At 40.9% G+C, this 22,580-nt stretch overlaps 1 protein-coding gene and 1 long non-coding RNA gene across 4 annotated transcripts in view; one reads left to right on the top strand and one right to left on the bottom strand.

Annotated features, from left to right (window-relative positions):
* The window catches only part of TACR1 (tachykinin receptor 1), a 155,817-nt gene that overhangs the window by 34,103 nt on the left and 99,134 nt on the right, over window positions 1–22,580 (top strand). The window lies entirely within an intron of this gene.
* On the bottom strand, window positions 13,649–16,153 carry LOC142151617 (uncharacterized). Its single transcript, XR_012691218.1, has 3 exons — window positions 16,049–16,153; window positions 15,578–15,746; window positions 13,649–13,714 (listed from the first exon to the last, which is right to left on the bottom strand). It is a non-coding gene; the product is annotated as an uncharacterized LOC142151617 (long non-coding RNA).

The following is a 22,580-nucleotide window of genomic DNA, read 5'->3' as shown; positions in this document are numbered from 1 at the left end:
CTCTAAGTTTAAGACCTGGGGGAATCCGAGTACCTCTGAGCACATTGAGTTCTATGTTAAAGGTGGCTGCTATAGGTGAAGATCTCTGTTACCTGTTCTACGAGTTTATGATATTTGCCGTCAGCCATAACAATAAGTGTGATGATTTTTTTTTTATGTCAAACTAAGCTCCTGGATAAAAATGCTTCTATTCCACATCAGGTATAGGTTCTAGTTCTCCAAGGTTTAGACCAGCATGGACTTATGCTTAGTGTAGAAACTCTTATACTGTTGTCCTACCTTAATTACATAAAATGCAATTAACCAGCGTCCTTTAACATTAAATATGCAGCTAGCCTGACTTCTTTACCCTATACACATCCCAAACTCCTTAATTCTATAGTGATACCCAGTAGTCATTCCATGCGTATGTTGCCTAAATAATAGCGCTTTCCGGGTTTTTTTTGTTTCTCTGTAATAATAGCACAGACCTTCTGGATTTTACTTGTTTCAAAAGTAAACTTGACACATCAGGGCCATATGTATATATATATATATATATATATATATATATATATATATATATACATAGGGTTTGTTTATCAATATGTCCACGATCCCAGCAATAAATGTGATTTTATTTTTTATTGCGGTGATATTTATCAAACAAAATGTAGTTGAGGAAGCTGAGAGATACTGGCCTGGAGCTGTAACAGTTACCTTACTGATCTTTCTGCTGTGGGAGAATTTGCACAGTGGAACTGAAAACTCAGACTTGGCCTTCAGTTACACTAATTGAAAAAAAAAATACTTAAACAAAATGTTTTTAAAAAAAAGTTTAAGAATAGAAACAATTTGAAAATGAAATAAATATTTTTTAGGAGTATTGCATTTAAAATATACTCTGTTGTAAGTATAAACCATTTCAATGAAGGATTACCACAAATCTGAGACCCCAACTGAAAACAAATTCCTACTTCTACCCACCCCACCTCACTGTCGCTCAGGAACACACTTATTGTTAACAACTTATACTATTTCCCTATAGATATCATATCTATGAACTCATTCATCTTATTTAATAAAAAGGTGGCAAAGAATTTGACGATCAAATGTTTAAAGGGTCTGTAGACTTTTGTACAAACTCTGTGTGTTCAGCTGACCCCTGTCCTTTGACCCTTTTAGGGCCTTCACTGTTACTACAATGTAGGCTCCCAGTGAGGGCTCTCATTGCTGCTGGATACAAAGTACAGTCGGATTCCAAGCAGAGGTTTCTTTTAGTAAATGCATCATAAGGGAGCAGCTGTGTCTCCATACCATTCAGGAGCCATGTTGACTGTGTACGTATAGGGCATGGGCTAAAATGTCAGGCCTAGCTTTCGCTGCTAGTGCCGGCAGGGGCAGGCTGGGCTGGGCTGGGGAACAGGGGGACATCTTCCCCCTAAGATGGTCCCATAAGTGGGCTACCTTGGTCTGTGTCACTCGGCCACCTGCATTTTTTTCCTTTAAAATGTCCCTAATAGGCTGCTGAGCCTTGCCCCCTCGCCTGAGTGCTGGTATTGTGGGGCTGTAATGTGGTATCCTAGAACAGGTTTGTTTTTTTTGGGGAGGGGGGGCCTGTAGAGGAGGTACATCTATATATACGTATATATATCATACTTGCCAACTCTCTCGGAATGTCCGGGAGACTCCTGAAATTTGGGACGGACTCACGGACTCCCGGGACAGCAGGCAAGTCTCCCGCATTCGGCAACTGCCTTCCCAAAATGACGCGATTTGCGGTGAATCGTGTCATTTTGGCCCCGCCCTCCCCCAGCAAAACGGAATTTCCGCCGCAGGGGCAGGGTCAAAATTCTGCGTTTGGCCCCGCCCTCCAGTCACGGCCCTCTCCCAGACAGCAGTTGCCGAAAGTAGACAAGAATGATTTTCTGTATATATATATATATATATATATATATATATATATATATATATATATATATATATATATATATACACTTATATATATATATATATATATATATATATATATATATATATATATGTATATATATATATACATATTATATATATATGTATGTATATATATATATTTATATAGATATACCGTAGAATATAAGATATAGGAATATATAGTCATATGTATCCAGCACATACACTAGTGCTGATCATATGAGACATGGGAAACTATTCAGAGATCTCAATTTCAAATATGCTTTTAGTTCTGTATATAAAAGATACCTTTCAGTTAAATATTTCTTTTTGCCATAATGCTGTTTAAATTTGCCTATGTTAAACACTTGCAGTTCGTTGTGTTTCTGACCCTATTAGTTAAAGAAAAGGAAATTGTCTCTATGTTTAGGCAGCAATATACATTATGTCTGTCTGTCTCATTAATCTCACTCAGGAAACAATTTTTTCCATCCTGTGTGTATGAGAAATGATGGCTACCTGTGCCACTTAACTCCTAGTAGGCTCACTAATCCAGCCAATCCACTGCCAACTGTCCCTGCACACTTCTCAGTCTGACTGGGTTCCACTTGTTGAAAATTTTTTTTACAAGGAACCTTAAAATCAGAAATATTTCATTTTAAAAAAATGAAATTGTTTTAAAATGTATTGCATTAAAATGTTTCATTCCAGGAATACAGCATTTTTTAATGATTTTTTTTTTATTTGAGCAGAACAGGGTTTAAATCGTTCTTAGGCTATTTATATAAACTGGCACCAGATGGTCACTGGTAATGCTTACTTAAGTTTAAAACAGAAGACTGATATAAATTTGGTCTATCAATAAAAATTACCCCATGTCCCTTTTTGGGTGTTAAATGCAGCGCATCACATGTATAAGACCTGTCACCAATCCTGCTAACTCAAGTGTAAATTATGGGGGGGATTTTGCAAGAAACCAAATTTCCAGAGGCAACAAACATGTGAGTCTTGGCTCCAGGGTAGACGTGTTCAACCTGTGCCTGGTAATCCTGATTGAGGTCCCCAAATCTAAATTTGAGGATCTTGATGGTCAGATATGTAATAAACCCTATTGGTATATGCATGTTTAGGGCAACAATGGCACAACAGAGGCTCATTTAGAGATCATGAAGACCTATGTAACTTTTTTTTTGGCGTAATGTGTGATTTACCATACTGCTCATCTGCATCAAACATCTCCATATATAGACTTTTGCTTATCGTTGACATGTATCCCCTTATGCTTAAAGAAATGGAACATGGACAACCAAGAATAGGACGACTACATAATTAATATTCACATTATTGGCTTATTATGTATTGACCCTTCCAGTATTTAATTAATTCCTTTATTTTATGAAGTCTCGACTGTCTATTTGAATTACTTAATTGACATAATCCATTTGGAATACCGCTGAAAGAAGATTCTCATTCCATTTTTAAAGGGCTGCACAACAGATGATGAGGTGTTTGAATTCTGGATTGAAAATGTGACTTTCACACTTATTAAGGACTGCAAAATTCTTCATTACATTATTATATTGTGTACAAATAGGGTAATGTGACTTTAATATTTACTACTAACAGTGTTGAGCTACATCTTGACATTCATCCGACTCAACATGTCAACGTATACATGTAAGTAAGCTTTATTTGCATACGTCTTTTCCTTCATACGTTCGGTATGAAAATGTGTCCAACTGTATATGATCCCCTTGAGATCCTACTTAAAGTACAGTTGAGCACCGCTAATCTAACTCACCATAATGCAAGCTATTGGCTGTCTTATAACCTTTGATACATCATCATCATCATCACCATTTATTTATATACCGCCACTGATTCCGCAGAGAACTTATTCACATCAGTCCCTTTCAGCTTACAGTCTAAATTCCCTAACATACACACACACACAGACAGAGAGAGAGACTAGGGTCAATTTTGATAGCAAAAAATAGAAATAGATAGTATCATGAATCAATTCTCAGCAGAGTCCAGATATCGAGCACTAAACCCTGAAGGTGGAAACACATAAAGACAAACTGTAGCCAATTTAAAGCAGCACTTCCAAAAGTATCAAAAGCCAAACTGGTATAATTTATCTCTCCTACATAGACTGTGAGCTCTCCAGAGCAATTCTTAACTCTCAGTGCATTCAGCTGTATTTATGTGAGTCCATTACAGTTACGTTAGTATTTCTTGTATAAAATGAGACTTGTAGCACCATATAAATAAAGATATACATATATAGTCTAATCTTACTGAAATAGCCTACAATTTTCTTTACTTTTATCTGCTCTCACCCACAACCACTAATTTCTTTTAGCGCGCAAATTTCAATGTTAATCATCATCATCATCATCACCATTTATTTATATAGTGCCACTGATTCCGCAGCGCTGTACAGTCTAAATTCTCTAACATACACAGACAGAGAGAGAGACTAGGGTAATTTTTTTTTGATAGCAGCCAATTAACCTACCAGTATGTTTTTGGAGTGTGGGAGGAAACCGGAGCACCAGGAGGAAACCTACGCAAACACAGGGAGAACATACAAACTCCACTCCATGGTCGGGAATTGAACTCATGACCCCAGTGCTGTGAGGCAGAAGTGCTAACCACTTAGCCACCGTGCTGCCCTGGTGATACAAAGCTTTACCACTGATATCACTCCACTCCATTGGGTAGTACATGCTTTCCAACAATCCATGTAGCACACTATACCGGTGTCAGTGAAGATAAAACCCAGTTACAGACATCTTGCTTTAATTGAAATGGAAGCGTCTATCGTCGTACCACATTGGCATACAAAACAAAAAAAGATAGAGGTCAATACAAATGGTCATGGAACCCCTCAGTGACTTTTAATATCCCTTAAATAGGGGGTACAGTATTATTTTTAGTAGGGGTACTTTTTTATTATTATTATTATTATTATTATTATTATTATTATTATTATTATTATTATTTTTAATGTAATTTTTTTTTACAAAGGGGAAAAAACCCTTCCAATTATACCTAGAAGGTATTGATTTGTATTAGATTGTGTCAGCCATTCCACCTATTGACAGCTCTGCAGTTCAAAATTAAAGTGGCTCTCTTATTACCACATAAAACCACAGTGATGGCTTTAGAACAGTTTGGAACATATAAAAACCTAATGTAACTGAGAAGATAATTTAAAATGTAGAAAAAGCATGCACAAAAGCTGTATTTAACCTATTCAGATGGCATGCCTCCGTTTATGTGCCCGCTGTGTATTTTCACCACTGTCTGGGGATTTGCATGGAGAATTATTATTATTATTATAAATTTTTATTTATAGGGCGCCACTAGGTGTCCGTAGCCCCGTACAGGGACAAACGAAATTACAATACAAGGAGAGACAGCACAGTACAGTAAACAATAAGCACAGTAACTCTGTGAGCTCAAAGCACAGCAAGGGCGGGGGAGGGGAGAGGGGAAGGTCTGCGAGAATGAATTCTTATTAGAATGAACAATTGTTCTGAAAGATAGGCAGAGGGGGCATTCCTGAGGATTACACATTCATTGTTTTTATGTTATGTTCTGCGCTGAATTAGACTTCATGAAGAGCCCAAGAAATAAATATGTGATACTGGCGACCTACACCCGTTGTACATATATCCTGATTTGTAAGGAATGACAGAAATGTCCAGATATTAAATACACTGATGTAATGTAGCTTCAGCAGCTGTTTTCAATGGAGTACAAAATGCTCCACGCTATCAATAAGAAGATTTATCATTGTGTTTGAAAATGTAAATGGCATAACTATGGCACAAGAAATAAAGACTGCGCTGGGGTCCATCTGGGTCCATTTACTGTCATGTTTTATTGAATAGATTAATAGTGGTGGAACAAGCAGTACTTTAATTTGACCTTGCATTCACCTGACCTTTTCACGTTTGCAATCCCGTGTATATTAAATATGATGATACAAAGTGCAAAGTAACACAGCAAACGGGTGACTGTATTGATCATTAGGTAGCGACCAAAGTGTTACAAACGCACAAATCTTGGAGCAATACATGGCATACATACACTAATTTAGGAATGTAGCCAAAAATGGCATTACTACCATTGATTTGTGGTTGTCTTGTGTGACCCAGCCGTTCTCACTCTCCTGTCTATGTGTGGATTTTTCAGAGAAAATTGACATTCAGTTATCTTTTGTTTCCTGCGATATAGATACTGGACAGTCAACATTTTCTGCAGCACTCATCCTTGGCCACATAGGATTCATTAAGGCGTTTTTGTAAAAACGCACATAAATCGGACATACGCACATACTTTTTCAACAAGGAGTGGATGTAAATGTTTATTGTTCAATATGGGTCTAAGTTCGCTTTACTCTAACAGACAATACACTGCTGGACACGTCCAATGCCTATGTGTAATATAAAGTCACAAAATAACGCACAAAAAAAACCTATTAATGTCATCTCATTGATGACAAAACATTAGGAATTTTAGAACCATTTTTATTTTTCTCCCCCATAAAATACATTTATGAGGATGTTATCAATGTCTGCTGTACATCAAATGCTTTTTTATTGTTGCTCCTTACTGCAAACACATGTTGTAGCTTGCATGCACAGCCGTTATCACTAGTAAATGACACTTACACCCAACCTGTTGCTGGTGCAAGTGATAGGACAGAAAAACACGTATCTTAGAGATGCCCAAAGAATGAATCGGGGCTGCTGTGTCCGCTCAAGCTTGGCACACCCATTACTGTACATTGACTGTGTGCATACACTTATTTCCCTCCCCATTACGCCCATGAAATTGAAGGCTGTAGTAAGGGTCCTTTGCACTCGAAGATGAATTGAACGTTGCTGCATTCACTGTTGTATGGGCCAGTTCTGTGCATGCGCAGAGTGATTTTACACAAAATACGACACGTATCAACATTTATGTTTATTAATGAATCAGTGTCAGGGTGCATACTTAAATCTGGAAAGAAGCAATTTTGAAAGAAAAAAACACCCTATAGCTGATGACTGTCTGTGTCTAGTCTGGAGTCCTACCAAAGTAGATGGATATACACTACATTTAGACTTTATGGGTTTAACTTGTTCTCCCAGATATCTTTTTGTCTGTAAGCTACTTTTGTGACTCATTTTTTTTTAAAAATCTAGCACTACTTACTTGTACTGTTGCAGTTCCCACTGCCATCGACTTGTTGTAGGCAGCTAATATCTTAGTTCTGAGTGTCAACTGATGAGTTACTGTTAAGGGCAATGTATATGTGATCTTCAATTACTTCAATTACCGCATCTTGAGATGTTCACCTATAGCAACCCCCCTTTCCGAGGAACTTGTTTTGTTCTACAGTACTCTGTTTCCCCCAGCTTGGGTAGTAGTAGTTGTTGATTAACAATTGCCTGATGGAGTGGACAGAACATGGTAGGAGATAATGAGCACCCAGATGGTGTAGTGTTGTAAACTGAGATTCATACAGGCAGGGGTTAATGCAAATAACAGACAGGCCAAGGTCAGGAGTAGAGAAGACAGCATTTCATTTAAACAAATCAGGGGTCAGGGCAGGTGAAGATATATATGTAGATCAATTTAGCAAGTCAAGTGTCAGGAGTTGAGAAGACAACAGAATCCTTTAAACAAACCAGGATTCAGGGCAGTTAGAGATATATATGCAGATCTGTTTAACAAGCCAAGAGTCAGGAGTGGAGAAGACAGCAGAATGCTTTATACAATCTGGGTCAAAATAATAACAGAACACTTCAATGCCAGTAATATAATCAGACAGGCAACGGTGATCACAATGCACATGGTACATCAAGGTGCAACCTGCTGTGCCTGACATAGGAATGATGCTGGCTACTGTTGCTAGGCAACTGATCCGGCATGCTATAGCGATCACCATATTTCTTAGCAGTCACAGGCTATTGTTATGGGCAGAAAATTAGCTTCCTCTACAAAATACGCTGTCCCCAGTTAAAAAAAAATACTATAAAATTACAGCCTGCTAAACTCAATAATGTTCCTACACACTACACCAAAACTTATATTGTAGTAAACCTCAACAATGTCCCTCCACATTGCACTAAACTCACAATAATATCCCTAAGCAGGTGGTCACTCTGAAATGTCTGCTCTGCAATGCAAAACCAGCTATGGACATGTCATGTGACTCGATTTACACAACTATGCCTAGATTTCTGCCAAGGTACATGAAAGTTATGGCGCCAAGTGTTTCTTCTTGTGTTTACTGGTATCCGACACAAAACCTATGCACAGTCATGACAGAAGGTTAAGAACAGCAGCATCCTAAATGTAGCCTAGGTTGTGCAGTGTGAGCACCCTATATAAAACACATCACATTTCACAGAATGAGCGATGTTTTTCTTAACACTGTCCAAACTACTTAAGGCATTGGGAGGTTTATATGCGTCTTAATGCCCAAATTCTATATGATATGACCATTCTTCCTGCTTCTCACTTACTGGTCTGTCAGAGTGCCAAAATTCACGCTACCCAGCCATTTCTTATCACTGTTACAAGCAAAGTGTTCAGTAGTTCCGAACAATGTCAGCCTGACCAGTCCCAACACAATGGAGCTGGCACCTAGTGTTCTGTCCTTGGGCTAATCTCTATACCGTGCCAGGACTTCCATCTGACAGTAAACACACACAGTACAAACTCACAGCAATATTTTTTTTTTCTTTAGAGAATGAGAAACTCAAGTACATAATGTTTAGTATTGGGTTGTCCGATGTGGCAAGAAAATGTCTTTTCTGCCCGAGTGATTTATGAAATGTTCCTGTGTGTTTTCAGTGCTATCTTAACTGTCTAATACATAATGTAACACCAGTAATGAGTATTAAAGTGAACTTATTGTTCTTACATGAAATCCCATTGATGTATTTAGAACACAGGTTTGTCTGCTCGCCTGTGGACCTCATTTACGAAGGACACTGGCTGTGCACCGCAAAGCACCTTGCTTTCGCACTGGTACACCAAGATGATATGCCCAGCGTGCTTCAAGGTGCACGTCTATTTTCTGCTCTCCTGAGCCCGCAACTGGGTGTGCAACTTCCCGGGAGATGGAGAAATTTCAACATCCGATCGCCTACCTTAGAACCAAGCCTTTCATTAAATAATTTTTTTTCGTTCCTCCCTTAAATTACTATTCGGTTGAGTGTCCTTTATGGCTTCAATGATTCATGAGAGTGAGGGGACTTCGGGATTGTCTTTATTACATATGGCACTTTTATGTGTGCTCTTTTGTTTGGGCAAAGTGTCCCTAGAGATCCACCAAAGTGAAAATAGAAGGTGCATCATGTGTCTTATTAAAAGTATAGGACAAGTCCCAGAACTGGTTTCAAATGGCTTTGCGGAGTGAACATTGCTGTGCAGCCCTCTGCACAACAAAGGATCCTCCTAAAACCTTATCTGCTCCTTTATCATAGTGTTTTTCTGATGACACCCTGCTAGAAGAAAACTCATTTTTGCACTACTCTTTAACACTTGTCTACTTCTACTCCATACTCCGCAACTCCTCCCATATTAGCTGTGCGAACACCTGCTTTAATAAACCCCATCATGTTGCTCTGCAAACCTGTGTGCTTAGTAGAAATTCAGGAAAACTGTGCAAATTGAGGCTCAAAGCACAACCAAAGTGACATATTGCGACGCTCCAGGACTGTTGGGTGCATGGTAAATGACCTCTTGTGTGTTCAAAATTGCAAGCCATTTTTAACATTATTTTTCCATTTCTACCTTTCAAATTTAAAGTGTCTGGAACCAAATTTAAAGTGTCTGAGAAATCCTGCGAGTCTTTTTTCAGACAAATAGTAGGCAGCTATCATGACATTTGACTTGCTTATGGCATTCTTCGAACCAGAATAGGTTAGTTCATTGCGACAATTATACTTTAAATAAAAGAGGATTGGCACCTGAGTCCGTCCTGCATGTACTCAAATTAGGCACTTTACACAGGGTTACAGTGCAAAAACAGAAGCTTCCTGCCTGACATTTCTATTTCTGTTGATAACATGACCATAAATCCCACCCCGCAAGCTCGTTGCCTAGGTGTAATCCTTGATTCACAACTGTCGTTTATTCCCCACATCAACTCTATATCTAAATCATGTTACATACACCTAAAGAACATTTCCAGAATCCGCACATATCTCACACAAGACACCGCAAAAACATTAATTCATGCACTCATCATCTCCCGCATCGACTATTGCAATTCCCTCCTTACTGGTCTTCCCAAAGGCAGACTTGAAGCCCTACAATCTATTTTGCATGAAGCGACTAGATTGATTTTCCTTGCAAACCGTTCTTCCTCTGCTGAGCCACTCTGTCAGTCCCTACATTGGCTGCCTGTATTTCAACGAATCCAATATAAAATTCTTCTACTAACATATAAGGCCATCAACAAAATTGCACCGACATACATCTCTTCACTTGTCTCAAAATATCTCCCTACTCGACACCTCCGTTCTGCACAAGATCTACGTCTCTCTTCCAGTCTCATCACATCCTCCCATTCTCGGTTACAGGATTTTTTCCGTGGCTGCACCTACTTTGTGAAATTCCCTTCCACGCACAGTAAGACTTTTCTCTAGTCTTCAAACCTTCAAGCGTTCTCTGAAAACCCATCTCTTCAGAGAAGCTTATGATATTCCTCAACCACCATCTTAATTTCCCTAGAGTACCCTATTACCACCCTCTACACTGCTAATGCAAGACAACAACCCTCTGACCAACATTGCAACACACATAGCCCACTCAATACTTTTACCTTTGCGTTCTAGCTGGTACATTGTGCAATATGATGTAGCACATGCCCTTGTGTTTCAAACTCCCATTGTCCTATAGATTGTAAGCTTGCGAGCAGGGTTCTCTTACCTCTCTGTATGTATCATCATCATCAACATTTATTTATATAGCGCCAGCAAATTCCGTAGCGCTTTACAATTGGGAACAGACATTAATAAGACAATACTGGTATTGTCTTATTAATGTCTGTTCCCAATTGTAAAGCGCTACGGAATTTGCTGGCGCTATATAAATAAATGTTGATGATGATGATGATATTAGCTTCTCAAATCTTCCCTCCTCCTGTTTTTTATTCTGCTCCCTCCTTGTCCACCTGCGCGTCCTTGCTTCATGCCTGATAATCTGTAACTTAGAATTCTAGCACCTGGGGCGAGAAAGACAAATGCCGCCCCCCTAGCACTTAATTTTAACCAAATGAACCTAAAATATTCCTAAATTGCAGCCCCCTTCACCATTGCGCCCTGGGCGGTCGTCCCTCTCGCACAGCCCTAGTTACTGCCCTGCTGATAATAATAATAAGTCTTGTTGAGACCTTTGAAGTGTGCTCATGAAAAGGTCAACGCATAAAAATGCAGATATGTTCTGAAAATGGAATAACTTTGGAGCTGGTCCTGCTTAAGTAAGTCCAAGTAGCAGGGCACAACTAGTTTATGGATTTAGAAGGATCTTGGCAGTGGGTGCTGAGAATAGATTAGATCAGTGTTTCCCAAACGTTTGCAGTTCGCTGCACCCTTAGAGGCTCCATAATTTTTTCAAGGCGCTCCCCCAAAATAATTATCGAGCAGTCCCGTTTTATAAGCAGTCAAAAAAACATAATAAGTATTTAGGTCAGGACAGAGATACTTATTTAGGTGTATGCAAAAATATTACACATAAATCCAAGGGAAAATAATATTTTTATATATATTTTTTTCAATTATATTTCTGTCAAAGAATAATTTACAGCTAACTCACACTGTGCCCCCTCTGCATCTCCACATACTCTGTGCCCCCTCTGCATGCACACACTCTGTGCCCCTCTGCATCCAGACACTCTACCCCCTCTGCATCCAAACACTCTGCCCCCTCTCACGCTGACCCCTCTGCCCTCTCTCATGCTGTCCCCTCTGCCACACTGCCCCCTCTTACGCTGTACCCCTCCTCTGCCCTCTGTCCCCCTCCTCTGCCCTCTGTCCCCCTCCTCTGCCACGCTGTCCCCCTCCTCTGCCACACTGTCCCCCTCCTCTGCCCTCTGCCATGCTGTCCCCCTCCTCTGCCATGCTGTCCCCCTCCTCTACCCTCTGCCACGCTGTCCCCCTCCTCTGTTCTCTGTCACGCTGTACCCCTCCTCTGCCCTCTGCCACAGGGGTGCCGCGGGCCAGCCAGAGAAAAAACAAACAAAACAATAACTTACCAATCCTCGTAGCGCCGGGACCCAGCATCCGCCTCTCACGCAGCTTGTCACTGAAGCCAGCCAGAGAAAAACCCAAACAAAACAAAAGCTCACCAAGCATTGCGATTGCGGGCGCCTGGACCCAGCATCCTTCTCCCTCACGCAGCTTGTCATGAGTGACAAGCTGCGTGAGAGAGGAGGATGCTGGCTCCCGTCGCCGCGAGGCTTGGTAAGTTTTTGTTTTGTTTGGGTTTTCTGGCTGGCCCGCGGCACCCCTGTGACAGCGCCATGGCACCTCTGGGAGCCGCAGCGCACACTTTGGGAACCGCCGGAGTAGATAATTATTTATATTAATACTCTTTACCCCATTTTGACTCATTAAGCTAACCTCTGGATTAGAACTGGAGAAAAAACTATACATGGTATTTTGCACCTCCTTTTATATCAGTGCACAAGTATGTTCATGCCCACATTGAGCATGGCCGTGGTCTGTTAAAGTGCCCAATGTTCCTGATCAATTCATTTTGCAATCTCAGTATTTAAAGATCTATTACTGTAACTGTTCCTATATTGCAAAACGAATAAATTGCACAGTACTATTGCTCTAATTTTGCATATTGGATGCCATTCTCAATATCCTTATTCTCTGCACTTTGTAAGGAAATGTTTACTGAAGAGCATTTCAAGTGCAAGAAATGGACCTATGAACCTAGGTCCATAAACATAATGTGATGGGGGTGGTAATACAATAATATTCACCTAAATAGAGCTGCTGGAATGTTGCAGTTCAGAATCAAGTTGGGTCTGGAAATCATTATAAAACATTGCCAACTATGTGGATTGGAAATCAATTCATGGCTTAAACAAAGATACTGCTATCTTGTTAATGTTTCATATAAGGCTTGATAACAAGTAGACATCTGGGCTGCCTGACAAATATTTCAGTTTTTTGGGGTTTGTCCAATTACCTATTCAAATTATGTCATACTTGCAAAAGTGACTTAGGCAAAAGTACTGCTTTACACCTCTCAAGGCAATGGAAGTTTCATTTGTTTCTAAGAAACTTTAAAGCCCAGCAGAACCATTCAAAATCAGGAATACCATCTTAGACAAATCAAGCTCTTGTCACTTGGCACATCAATTGGCATTTTGTTTTATGGTTAAACCTGCAATCCTAGAAATATTTTTTTGTTTGTTTTGGTTAAACAACAAGTTTTGTATAATGTAACATGAAACGGATCTAGTATGGCTACCACTGCAAGAAAGTGTCTCTCAGCTGAAAGCATTTGGTTTCAGCTCTAAAAACTTGTTTATGAGTAGAATGTATCCTGATCTTAGATTCAGAGTCAGTCAGTCACAAAGCTCCTAACTAGTCACATGACTGCATAGAAAGGAGGAGTGTGGTGGGGTTTAACGGCACTTTAAATGCTGACACAGTTAATAACTACAAAACAGTAACAATTACCATTACACAGACAACCTGAAAATATGTACTTACCATATAAGAGACATTCACTGGATCCGACATCTTCATTGGCCACCAAATGTAAACTGCGACTGAAATAAATATGTACAGTCACAAATGATGTCACTAACAATGGACACAGTAAAAATGGCGCTTTTAAAGCGGCAATGGCTGGCCCCACCACTTGGATTCCATTATACAGGCGGTGGGGCCAGCCATTGCCGCTTCAAAAGCAACGTAGCTAAAGTGTGTCGGCATTTAAAGTGCCGTTTTAATGACTACGACTGGAAAGTAGGGGTAGATAGATTATTGTGCTATAAACCAACATGCTGAGAAGAGGGGTGATCTAAAGCTTCTCTGCTCACTACATCATAAGTCATGTGGCTGTGATTGCCATGGTAATCACATGACAATTAGCAAATTAAATCATTAATAGCAGCTTAAAGAAAAATATTAAAGAAAAATTAACACCATGGGGTTAATGCTGAATTGTATGCATGTGCGTCTAAAAAAAATAGACACGTATAAAAACTTATTTACATCCATATGCCGAGTTGGTCAAGGTGCATTCCAGCTGTGCACCAGTAGCATATGCGCCAAGTTAAAGGCAGGCTTACTTACATTCAGATACACTTACACTCAACCAGGTCATAAGCACAAGAAAAGTATTTAAACATTTGTTATGATAGTGAAAAACACGTTCCCTTTTAGATTTGATTGAAATAAAATACCCTCTATAATACAGCAGGTATAATCGCAGTATTTAGTAATAGTTATAATCTGCCCAGGTTTCATCCTGTTTAAAATGTATTTGTCATATACATTGGCAATGGCGCTTGTCATTCTACCTATTACACTTAAGCCTCAGTGTAATAGTTAGGTAAGATGAGAAGCGGCATTGCCGCTTTAAAAATACTGAGAGACAAGTCGCAATTGAATATTACGTAGTACCAACATGCCGTTGTTAGTGAGCATCGTGATTTGTTACCAGACTGCCGGCCACTTCATCCGTCATTCTTAAGGTCAGTCCTTGTTTCTTGTAAGTTGGGTAAATCAGTTTCGTTTTCGTCCCTTCGTGGTAGTCACTGTCGGTGACACCAACACCTGAATTTCGCACCCCACCCTTTAAGACAGGGTACACAGGATATTTTTATTTCCTGCGCCCCTTGAACTTGACAAAAAAAGTGCAGGTTTAGTCTAAGGGGCAGATTCAGTTTCCTAAATATCCGCACAAGCTGCCTCCGGAACAACCGGGAGACACCTTGTACAGGTATTTTTTGACAGAAGTAGCGCTGACTTTTACTTGCGCCCCATAAAGGTGTGAGAAAAACTCAGAGTTACTTTTTACCATAGTAACGGTAAAAAATCAATTTAAAAAAACATCAAGGACAATTGAATCCGTCGGAGTTATCAGCACAACATTTACCAGAAGTAAGAATCATTTGCGTTTAAAAAAAATGGTGCATATCCTACAGCCAGGGCCGGTGCTAGGGTCCATGGTGCCCTTTCCTTACCTTGTCTCACCATCGCCGCCTCTCTGCTCCGTCTCCTCCCCTCCACTCACTGACACTAGTGAGTGGAGGGGAGGAGATGGAGCAGAGAGGCGGCGGTGGTGAGCAATAGCCTCTTCCCCCTCCCCGTGCATCTGAATGCTGTGCGGCGACCGTGACAGGTATGGTCAGCGGTCGCCGCACAGTTTTAAAGTAATTTACATTCTTGTGGCGCCCTCCAGAGCCCGGCGCCCTAGGCAAGTGCCTAACCTTGCCTAATGGGAGCGCCGGGCCTGCCTACAGCAAGTCAGACTTGGCATGCGCTATTCAGGGACAGTTACAAAAGTTTTTATTAATGTTGAATTTTTTTGCCCAATATTTTCCTGCTGCTCCATTTTTTTGCTGTGTAAACATTTTTTTAAATACACCCCATTGTTTATACAATATTCACATCTTTATACAAACCTCATGTGTAAAGATACGAAACTGCCGTCATTGTAATTCTTCCACTAAAATTGTGCAATTGCTTTAAATTCCTCTTGATTGGATGTGATGAGATTTGTGGATTCTTATCGTGTGCTGCATTGTGCATCTAGCAGTTACTGCTTGGAATTCTGAACTTTCACACCCTGCACTTAAAAAGAATACAAATAACTGTCATTTACACAAACAATGGGACTGTGGGATTACTCTGTGTTTATGAATGTTCATAATACAAGTTTGGCATTGGACGAGGGTCAGCAGGCAGGAGAATGTGAACTTGGTTCACCCGAGCTGTAACTTTTGTGTATTATTGCATTATTAGTCAGCTGCCCCAAGGTTCTCTTTCTCACATTATGTGTGTGTGATATTACACATTGTCAGTACAGCTATGCAGAATAAACACAGATCCCTCCCCAGCTTTGCATTGCATAAATCATGCTTCAATCTGCTCACACAATTGTGCCGTAGTAACCACATGCCTTCGGTGACTGTCAGAGCATTGCTGTTCTCTATAAGCAGTTGTTTTCAATACTTGTTTGCAAAAGGGTGTCAAAATGCCATCACCTGTGAATGAAAGAAAATGCACCAATAAGGAGAATGCCTGATCTTTGCCTGCAACCAGAATTGGCATTTCCAGCTCCGGCACGCCTTGAATAGCGTCGCCATGTCCCACCTAACAACCATCCTGACTTGGATAAGGTGGGACAGTCCCGATTTGCAGGCTCCTGTCCCGCCATCCCGATTGGGACAGCGCACACTGGTCAATGGAGGGGTTTGGAGGGGAGAGAAGGAGAGTATTGGGCAGTGTAGCACTTCATAAACGCTAGCAACGCCCTTGGATGGCCACACCCCCATTGCGACCTAGCCATGCCCCCAAGTGACATGGGCCAGCCCCCTGCCCTGACGACGGATACCCAGACGTAGAGAGGTATGCCCTATATGCCCTATGGACAAGAATAACCAGGGATGTCAATTTTTTTGCTGCTAGGCTCTTTTTACTTGCAAAGGGTCATTTAGAAATGTGCATAAATGCTCCCTGCTACAGACATGACATTTTGTCATGTCATGTGTTTATTTTTAAACATGTGTTCCTTTTTTATATAGGAGCTATATGGATTTGTGCGTTAAAGTTGGCAGCACTTGCAGGAAGAGTGAAGGATTGTGAATAAATCCATAGATTTCTTGACTCCCTCCAATGACAATCTCACCATGCACATCTGTAACACCGCGAGCTTCCAAACAACAGGTCACTGGAAATCCTCATCCCCCACATACAGCAGTTCTAAATTACCTTTGGATTGTGATCAGTAGGGAATATTTATCAAGGTAACACTCAAACTCAGTTGACAGATTCCACAAACTACGGGATGCTTTGTGTTGGCATCACAGCTCAATATGCAAAGGCCATGCCCTGACCCATCAACCACATCCACAATAGGACATACACTGATCAGCACAACATTAAAACCACCGATAAGTGAATAAAATTGATTATCTCATTACAATGGCATCTGTCAATGGGTGGGCTATATTAGGCAGCAAGTGAACAGTCAGTTCTTGAATTTTAAGTGTTGGAAGCAGGAAAAATTGGCAAACGTAAGGATCTGAGCGACTTTGACAAGGGCCAAATTATGATGGCTAGATGACTGGGTCAGAGCATCTGCAGAACGGCAGGTCTTGTGGGGAGTTACCGATATGCAGTGGTTAGTACCTACCAAAAGTAGTCCAAGGAAGGACAACTGGTGAACTAGCGTCAGGGTGATGGGTGCCCAAGGTTCATTGATGCGCATGGTGAGTAAAGGCTAGAGCGTCTGGTCCAGTCCTAGAGAAGGGCTACTGTAGCACAAATTGCTAAAAAAATTAATGTAAGGTCACACACACCTTGCTGCATATGGTGCTGCATAGCCACAGACTGGTCAGAGTACCCATGCTGACCCTTGTCCACTGCAGAAAGTGCCTACAATAGGCATGTGATCGCCAGACCATGGAGCAGTGGAAGAAGGTTGGGATCTGATGAATAATTTTTTCTGTTACATCATGTTGACAGCTGGGTGCTTGTGCGTTGTTTACCTGCGGAAGAGATGGCACCAGAATGCACTATGGGAACCACCTACCTAAACATTGTGGCAGACCAAGTACACCCCTTCAAGTCAGCGGTATTCCCTGATGGCCTCTTTCAGCAGGATAATGCACCTTACCACACTGCAAAAATTGTTCAGGAATAATTTGAGGAACATGACAAAGAGTTCAAGGTCTTAACTTGGCCTCCAAATTCCCCAGATCTCAGTCCAATCGAGCATCAGTGGGATGTGCTATAAAAACAAGGCCGAGGCCCCATCTGGCAATTTACAGGATTTAAAGGATCTGCTGCTTACGTCTTGGTGCCAGATATCACAGGACACCTTCAGAGGTCTTATGGAGTCCATGCCTCAAAGGGTCAGAGCTGTTATGGCTGCACACTAGTAGACAGGTGGTTTTAATGTTGTGGCTGATCGGTGCAGGTCTTGCCTTCAATTGGTAGGCGGCTCCTAGTGGTTTATGCTGAAAACTTCTAGATTTTTCGGTTTAAACTGGGACAGGTGCAATAAGTTATTAGCAGAAGTATTTCTAGGTTCTCCAAAAACCAACACACTACATTTGCACATTTTTCAATCCTTTCATGCACACGGTATAAATTTACAAGAGACACTATAACGGAAGAGAAAATGTCTATTTAAGTGTTGCAACAATTACATTTTAAGAATAGCAACAAAAATGTGTTTGAGTGTTCGGGCATCGGATTCAGAGCCAAGTAACAACCCTGATTATTTGAACTTGCTTTTGGTACCCAACCCCCAAAAGAGTAAGCGTGATTTGAGTAGACTGAGCAAATGTCATGTGACGATACATTACATTCAACTGTACACAGTACACCGTGAAACATAATCATTCATACTTTTTAGTACAATACATGGCATAAGGTTTAAGATATGACATCCTACACTATATATCAAGTACTGCACTAACCATGCAAACTTAAACAACATAACAGATTCAAATAAGCAGTGGATGTGGGGGGCCGGTAGGTGAGAGGGGAAGGGTGGGGATATCACAAGCCCAAAGCTTGAGGACAGACACAAATATAGGGAAGGGTGCATAAATTACGGCAAGACATTACAGCAAAAACTTCTAACAGTGATGACGAATGGGTTGGAGGCGGTAAGGCAGGGGGAGACACAAGCCCAAAGGTTTATTGCAAAAAACAGACACATGGGGGGAGATGGAGAAGAGGGAGACAGCAATCATCTTCCTCTTCCTCAGGACTGTCTATGGTGTTATAGTCTTTTAGCAGGCTGTGGATCAGCCTGCGGCAGTCCTGGATGGTCATCTTCTCCCTTTTCAAAATGAGGCGTTTCCTGGCGAGCCATATAGCATTCTTAAAGCAGTTCATAAGGTGCCAGGCTTCCTGGATTGCCCCAATGGTGTGTGTCCCAGGAAATAATCCATAAAACACTGAATGGTATTAAAGGCAAGTCCTGGGCACCATGTCCTTAAGTTCATGTTCCACGACATCCAACAGTGCCTGTGCAGTGGGGCAGTCCCAAAAAATATGCTGTGCTGCTTCCCTTCTGGTGATGCAGAAGGGGCAGTGAACATATCTGTACAGGTTCTGGGAGTGCATGAATGTCCTGAGAGGCAAACCCCCCTGGATAGCCATCCATGCAATGTCTATTAATCAGCCAATTAGAGGCCGCGTTCTCCCACACATGTTTTGCTGTAGCAACAGGGAGCCCTGGAACAGACTCCATAATGTCTTTAGCGCTGATGAGCTTGTGGACAGTTTTTGGCTTCCACAAGTCTGATTTAAGTCCCTCCAGATGGTGCTTCCTCACAAGTTATCCAACATCCAGGTAAAACCAAGTGTAATCTAGTTGTAAGGGAAGGAGCTGTCCCACTTGTCCCAACCAAGGTAACTCCAAAGAGGCATGAGGAAAAAGCGGGACATGGACTTAAAAACAGAGCAAATGTTCTTTACAATCAAAGTCCTGAGGATACAGTTACACACAAATAAGGCTTGCAGACTGGTGGGGATATCCAGGATCCCTTTCCCACCTTTGAGGAGCTTCTTGTACATAACCAACCGCTTCACTCTGTGTTTGTGATGGTCTTGCAGACGACAGGAAGAGGTGGCCAAACTTGGGCCGTGTACTGCAGAACGGGAAGGATCTTGTTGCGCAGCACTAGCTATCATTATTTATAATGTACTTAATAATGAAATAATAGCTATAATCTGATTGTTGCTGTGGGCAACACCTAAACTTTTCCTCTTCAGAAGTTTTAGTAAATCTACCTCCAAGTGTCATTAGTTAGATTGTAACTCTTCAACGCAGACAATTTAGTTGACGGGAGCTTATCAAAATATATACTTTACTCACATATTGGAACAAGTGATAATGTCTGCAGCCACACGTCTGCTAGAAGGAGCTGTCAGCTTGTTAGTTGTCTTGTGCCTAAAGGAAGAAAAACACTTATTGATCTGTCTGTCAGGATGTATGTTCCCAATAAGCAGGCCTTGTTGTGGGTGACATAATTCTTTTTGAAAACGGGTTAACGGCAGAAAATGTAACAGAATCAATGGAGACAAATTACATCTAAATGTTGTCTAACCTGTGTTATAGAGAACCAGGCACAATATATTACCTTTCTCCTGATCAGTGATACACAAGCCCGTTATTGATAGTCTGCTTGTGTACACTAAATTACACTTTAATTGTATGTTGTGTCTGCTCTCACTTGCGGTTTAGCAGAGTTTTATTAAACACCCCACAATGTAATACTGCATAGTTGAAGATTTACACTAAGATAACTATAAAGAAATCATATGGTCCATGTAGCTGTCTTACTAAATAGACAAAGGAGTAATTATTAATATTATTACTGTTATTATTTATCAATTAGTTCTATAGCACTACCAATGCACCTATTACCAGACAAATTAATAGATCACTAAACCCCATATTCAAATGTTTAGACATGAACCATACAGTCAGTCAGCTGACATTTCTCTACAATCCTGTTAAGTATTATCTTCAGAGAGCTGAAGCTCCTCCCATATCTTTCGGACAGTGTTGTGATGGGATCTTATACAGGTCACAAAGCTGAGAATGCAGCTCTCTGAGTTGTTGTTCCTGGGTGTGGCCTTTATGAATCAACCAATCCACATAGTGCATGTCTGCAAAGGAAGTTCTGCAATCTTGTCTGTCTCTGTGTGTTTGTTATGCTAAAGAAGAACCTCCCTCCAAACATGGTTGCCTGCTGCAGAGGAGTAGCAGTGTGCATGGTGGGAGAGCCCGATGCCGAAAGCTGGGGGGGGCACTTGAATTGCATCATTGTGGGGGCGGAGCCAGATGATTCGATTTGCTGTGAATCGTGTCATTAAGTTTCACCCCATCCACTTCACTAGGGAAGTGGGTGGGATGTGGGAGGCTGCACTGCTCTGCCAGGAGTCTCATAGAATCAAGAATGCATGAAGCTGAAAGTAAAGATGGCCTGATCAAACAAGCTTACAATTTACATTGTAATCTAATCATCCATACTGTGAGATAGTAGAACAACAGTCCATTCCTAGATGCAATAGTTTCTTAGACACTCTATCGTAGAGAATATATGATACTTACTTTGCATTAAAAGTTTTGCTTTAGCCTCTTTTAATCTCTCTGAGACAGTGATGGGCAACTGTCGTCACCTGCGGCCCCAGCTCCTTCTTGATATTCTTGTTACAGTTTAGAACATTTGCTTAAAATGACTGCTGATGTGTTTTTTACAGACAGGTGTCTCTTCCTTGGATTAAATGTATTGTTTTAACTTGTATTTGAGACTAAACATAATGAGCGTCCCTTTTGAGGGCCCCTAAAGTGCCTCGGGTTGCCTCTCACTTCTTTATGAGCTCATGCATGTGGCTGACCCCAACCACCTCTCACCTGCCCACTGTCGGTAGTGACATTCAGATATTCAGTTCAGCTTTTCTAATAGAGATAAATGACTCTGTGTGTATATTTGTGTGTGTATATTTGTTGGAAAAAGAAATAAAAGGACTTTATCCTCTAATATTGCGAGTGAATCAAGGTCACCCTTCATCAGGAATCCTTATCCCCAAAGAAATGATTGAAGGTTTAAAAAAATAAGTATTAACAAAAAAAGACTTGTTCATATACTATAAGGGATTAACACTGTGCAGGAGGGAAGTGCTAAAACAAGGGCTCACGGTTGACAAGGGGCAGGCTCAGGTGCAAACTACAAACTGTGAAAGTGTTACTAGCTGTCTAAAGAAAAGGAGGTGAATTCATAACAAGTGGAATTGTTGAAGACATTCAGCCTGTGTATTCATGCAAGAATGTCAAATCCTACTGTTCAATGAGATTTGGCCATGAATGTAATTGAAGGCGCCTTCCTTATTGTCTACTCAATACAAGGCTGTGCCCTACATACTTAGTGCTCTACATAATCCATCAGCAGTGTCCCACACACAATACACACAGTGCCTTACATATATTGGTTGTAAGTAACCCACAGCAGTACAACAACACAGAGAATACCAGCAATGCCCCCAGCACATTGTAGTAGCAGTCCCAATTATGTCACTCGTGGCCAATAGCCCAAGAATATTATTTGCAGTATATGTTGTGTAATACAAGACATTGTTATTGGATCTACCACATGGAATCCAGTAAATTTTAGGCTTACACTCTCATGAACACAGTCAGTGAACTTGACGTGGATTTTTACATTGTGGAAGAGGTATGTCAGGGTGCAACCTTGTATACAAATATTATGCCTCTATACCTACTCATCCCGAGTTCATCTTTTCCAAAGGGTTCTAAATGGGAGCCATCACATAGCCTACTAGACATCTGCTAATGGAATGCAAAGTCATGTCCATACAAGGAGATTAATGGACATTAGCAATGTCATAGAAGCTCTACTTCTTGTAATCCCACCATGAAAT

This window comes from Mixophyes fleayi, chromosome 4 (assembly GCF_038048845.1).
Source record: "Mixophyes fleayi isolate aMixFle1 chromosome 4, aMixFle1.hap1, whole genome shotgun sequence".
Taxonomy (NCBI): domain Eukaryota; kingdom Metazoa; phylum Chordata; class Amphibia; order Anura; family Limnodynastidae; genus Mixophyes; species Mixophyes fleayi.
Note: the sequence above shows the minus strand (reverse complement) of the source record. Positions and strands in the feature narration are given on the sequence as shown.